Below are 5,608 nucleotides of genomic sequence, written 5' to 3' on the forward strand. Positions count from 1 at the left end.
AGTCATGTTCCCTCCTTTATAAAATCAAAAGCTGTTTGCTAGAGTTCTGCTGCTTCACCCTACATGTGTCTGAGTCATCTCATTGCTCAGAATACTTCAGCAAAGAGATGTTTCTTATGTCACCGCTCCGTATACCCCACCGGGAAAATACAGTCCTGCTCAGCGAGCTGTCACTAAGCTGTTCCTCACTTAGGCTCTTCTTAAGAACTATTCTGAGAAACTCCAGGCTACATAGCATCATGGAACATTAGGCTTGGAAGGGACATCAGGACGTCATCTACTTCAACCCCTGCTCAAAGCAGGACCAGCCCCAACTAGATCATCCCAGCTAACGCTTTGTCTAACTGGCTCTTAAAAACCCCCAAGGATGGAGATTCCACACCCACTCTGAGTAACTTGTTCCAGTGTTTAACTAAGCTTCTTGTGAGAGTTTTTCCTAATATCTAACCTAAACTTTTCTTGCTGCAACTTCAGACCATCGTTCCTTGTTCTGTCATCTGCCCCCACTGAGAGCAGTCCAGCTCCATTCTCTTTGGAACCGCCCTTCAGGGAGTTGAATGCTGCTATTAAACACCCCCCCCCCAAGTCTTCTTTTCTCTAGACTACATAAGCCCAGTCCCCTCATCATCTCCTCAGAAGTCAAGTACCCCAACCCTCAAACCATTTTTGTTGCCCTCCGCTGGACTTTCTCCAATTTGTATCATATCATTTCTGTAGTGGGGAGCCCAATGTTCTTTCTTATTTGTTCTCCTAGCCCCTTAACTCTTTAACTCTTGGCTGCCCCACAACCCCAGCTTCAATAAGAGGCATAGAGGGCACCCCTACCCCAACAGTCTTATAACCTGGTGGTAAGAACTCTCTTGAAATGTGGGAGATGCAGTTTTAACTCTCCTCTGGCTGAAGAAGGTCTGTGTACCAAGTTTCTCATTTCCTAGGTCAGTACTATAAGCAGTATGCTACTATCCAAAAGCTGGGTACCACCATTACTAGCTGTGCGTACTGCGTTTTCTGATGAACTCGCTGTTCCTGGTGTGTGTTGAGTGTGCTGTAAAGACACCTAATGTACCTCAAGAGATTTAGGAGGTGGCACCTGCCTGCTCTGACTGGGAAAAGCATGTGCATAGCCTGAAGCTTATGTCAGGTTGCTGAATGAATGTAGGTACCTCCAAGGTTAGCTAGCTACTGAACAGGTGTTCCTTGAAATGATTTTTGGAATTAGGCATCTAAATACCATTTTAGGTGGCCAAGGGTGTCTGCCTGGGTCTTGCCCACAGGGATAAGTCCTTGCAAGCCTAAGGTTTAATTCTGATGCAGTTGCATTTGCTGGTATGGGCTGTTTGCAAGACTAAGGACTAATCTGTGCAAGTGCAGGTCAGAAGAAGCAATAAAGAGGAGTAGGAGAGAGGAAGGAGAAGAGTTCTAATAATCAAATCAAATGGGTCCTCAATAAAGTCTCTCTCCTTAACAGGATTATAGAGCTCAGTGCTTCTCTGTACAGTTCTGACTGAACTGCTTTCCAGGATTGGGGCCAAAGGCATGAGCATGCCTTAGCTATTGGTTAAAATCTTTAACTCGCCTATTGTACTCGCACCTCGTGTGCAAGCTATAGTTTCCATGACCTGATAGAAAAACTGAAACTCTTTAAAAAGAGTGACCCACGGTGAATACTGCTCCTCCTCCTCCTCATCATACACAAATCCCACATGTTCACATGTGAATACAGTAAATGTAAATTCTGCAAACATTAACATAGATAGGTGTGCCTTTGACTGTCTGACTAGTATCTAAAATAAGCAGTATATATGTGAACATACACCACTGGATGAATTAAAGTTGTTGCTCATGTGTAAAATGTTCATATGCATATCGACCCTCCCTGCCAAAAATATCATATTGCATTACATTGTTGCTGATACAGAAAGTTCTCTCTCCCAAAGCAAAATCCTACAAACCAAATGAAATCTGGAAAGGGCCAAGAATTAGAAAAAAAATCTGATTGTCAGATAGGCATATTTCATCCAGAAAATAGTGAAAATAAACTAGCATGTTTTGAAAGAGAAGGTGCATTGCTTATAAACAATCCAAAGTCCTTTAATAGAATCATATTCCTGTAAAAAGGGAAAATGTAGCCCCTGGGAAAACCCTTTTTTGACATGTGCTTTTTATGTTCAAATGCATTAATGGGACTGCTATGCTGTGAGTCATCTAGCAGTTTCATGTGTTTCTTAAAATACACTGAAAGTAGCTGAAGGCATGTATCGTTCTGCAGTGTGGTTATCTATTAAGAACCTCAAAAAATACCTGCATTCTTAGACTCATAGAGATTTATGAGACAGAAGAGATCTTAGCTAGTTCTTCTGCATCATTCTGTTTAAATAGACCAAGCTCAGTAAAAATCTAAAATATTACACTAATTGAACAAACAACCTAGCAGATGATAGGCACATTGTTTTGCTATCCAAACCTCCCCGCTAGATTACAAAGAATTTGCATATGTGTAAATAGCACATTTAGATTTTTCTTCCTGCTGAAGAATTCTGTCAAAACTACAGCTGGCTAAACTCTATGATGAGAACATATGTTGCTCCTTTTTTTTATTTGCAAATAATTTGTGAACTAATCCTAGTCGGAAAATCTATTTATTAATAATTTACAGCCACAATTTTCAGCCTGCATGTGGTTTGCAAGCTGTTCAGTTTGGGTATTTGCTATTCACAGGGTGCAACTGGTCACTTGGGATAGGAAGAAACATTGCATTTGCCTCTGGGCAAGTTGTGCCTGTGTTTGTCCTGGAACAGATATATCCCAAGACTGGCATGTACACACATCTCACTTCCAATCAGGTTTTAGTAAGCAGCTGAATGCACTGCCACTTTTCTGCCTTTGATTCAATGATGCAATCCCAGAATAACCATTTAAATGCATTTTGCGATGTCCCAGTATAAACTGTTAATAGTTCTTGTCCCATGCACATTTTTAGGATTTATCCTGGGACAATGAGCATGGACTTCTGAACGACTGCACGAAGCCCCAGGTTAAAATAGCTTATCCTGGGACAAACGCAACATCTGTTTGTAGCCTTACTTTGTAAGCTGTAGTTTCCATGACCTGACAGAAAAACTGAAACTCTTTAAAAAGAGTAATCCACAGTGAATAGTCCTCATCATACACAAAATCCCATGTACTCACATACGAATACTGTAAATGTAAATTCTGCAAACATTAACATAAACAATACTAACTGGTTTTCATGAGTATTTGCAAACAGTGAATAGCAGCGAGAAGAAACACTAGTACTGAATAGTGGTTTGGAAATGCAACTGAGGAGAAATGTATTACCGTGTAGTGGTAAGCACTGGCCACTCCCTATCTGAATGATCTTTTTCTACCATCACAGCCAGGTACAAAATCTCCATAGTGCACATCTGGAGCCTCCTTATTAAAAGTAAATAAATAATTCTCCCATTGTTGATGAAAATAGTTCATTGGGGGAAAAGAAAGAACAGAAGCAATTAGGAAAAATAAAAGGTCAAGTGGAACAGCCAAAAGGAGAAAAAGATTGAGTGTAGGAGGAAAAAGTTCCAGTTCTCCAAGCACTGTCTGTACAGATCTGCATTCTTGGTGATACATGTCACATGCCAGTGGTTTCTATTGGGGGTTTATGTGAGGGGATGTAGACGGGTGTGTGCTACCTGTTTCTTGGTCTCCATACCTTCAACCTGAGCAAAAACTCAGATGTGTGCATTGGTCCATTTTTAGAGAAATTGCTTGATTATTTTTAATCATTATAACAGGTTTGGGGAGTTTCGACTTTTTGGGATGTCTGGCCATGCCAGGGTTTTTCTTTTGTTTTGCAGCCCTTGGTTCAGGTTGCCTTCCATTGTTGGGCTTCAGGGTAGCACAAACCAAATCCACCAACATTTCCTCTGTACCATATAATTATGTCTGTGATAGACAAACACACAATGCTACACCCACACAGGCACGTCAGTCCTTGCTGCCATATTAGGCACCACTGGGAGCTTAAAAATATTCAGCCAGCTGCTGCCTAACTCTGGAAGTGTCCAAATTCTACTCTTAAAACTACTTCAGACACCTACGTTTAACTGAAGTGGGGACTGGAATCCTAGTCTCCCAGCTGAAGGCTTGAAATCATGAGACTATGATGCTCTTCCTGGCCCAAAGAATACTTAAGTAATAAATATTACGAAGTGGAACAACTTCAGCCAACAAGAATGAGAGCACTCCCCGCTGGAGTCCCTGGCAAGCTCTCATGGGAGCTGTGGCTTCAAATCCTGACACCACAGCAGGAGGAGCAGGATCTGTGTTTCTTGTCCTCTGCTGAGTGCTCTAGCCATAAAATAAAAGGGAGAGGGGTGTGAAAGGCCTGACCCAGCTGAAGCACCTAACACCACAAACGATATCACAGCTGAGAATCCCAAGTGGCAGGAGACAAGGCCGTCAATCCCGGGGTGGAATCATAGTACTGTGATATTGTGCCTCACAGACCTTAAAACCATATGTGGATTTAGCTTTCAGTCATAGGGATCAGGAATAAGGCAGGGTAGATTTGCATTTTATAAACTAACCAAGGTGTGGGGAGGTGTAGCACAAGTTTTTGTGAGCTGAAGCTCACTTCATCAGACACTGAGCAGTGATGTGGGGATCAGGGCCCAGGATTCTTTGCTTTGTCCAAGAACCATTTTTGTGTCTGGAAAGCTTTTTTCCAAGACCACCTATTGAACACCATTTTGCAGGTCCCCTCTCCCAGTCCCAAGTGACCAAGGACTTGGAGATGACAAAGTCTCCATCCTAGGCCCCCAAATCCACAGATGTACTTTCCAAGGATGGAGAAGCCTAGAAATTTAAGGACTTGATTATGCTGGCTCATAAGGCTCAAGCATTTGACATTTCTGGCATTATTTCCCAGCTGCATACACTGCTAAAGAATAAAACATTACAGCCACTTTTAGAGACACTGCATTTTCCTCACGTGCTGGTTCAGTTATGACTGGCATATTTCCACCTCAGACGTCCAGACTTGCACTCGCAAGTCGGGTAGTAAAAGGAGTGGGTACTTAAACGTGGCACCTGCAAATTCACGCTGCAAGCACAATTTCTGTAAGTAAGAACTGCACCTGTAAAAATGGAAGGCCAGGTCTCAGCTTGTATCAGAAATGAACCAGTGCTAACCTAACGTGTCGCTGTGCTCAGAACTGTGACTAGAATGAGAGCCGCATGTAACGCCGCAGTGGGGGGAAGCGCAGTGACACTGTCATCCCCAGCTGCACGTGCTGCCGTGAGGAGGAAACGGCCACCACCTTAAAGGCCTCGGCGCAGGCAGGACAGGAACGTGAGGGAAGTCACCCCGGCAGTCAACTGGGTGCGTTTCTGCCAGACGGTCTCCACAATGCCCCAGGGCAGTGGGGGCAGCGGTTTTGGGAGGTAGTTTAGCCCTGTAGTCTCCCTGCTGCCACCTGAACGCCTGTACCTGATCTGCAGCTCTGTTTTCTACTCCCTGCCCTGCGCTGCCGGTCCGATCTGCTGTTCTGCTTTCTGTTCCCTACTCTGTGCTCCCTGCCTCATCTGCGACTCTGCTTCCTGCTCC

This window comes from Crocodylus porosus, unplaced genomic scaffold (genome assembly GCF_001723895.1).
Source record: "Crocodylus porosus isolate Cpor-Errol unplaced genomic scaffold, CroPor_comp1, whole genome shotgun sequence".
NCBI classification, from domain to species: domain Eukaryota; kingdom Metazoa; phylum Chordata; order Crocodylia; family Crocodylidae; genus Crocodylus; species Crocodylus porosus.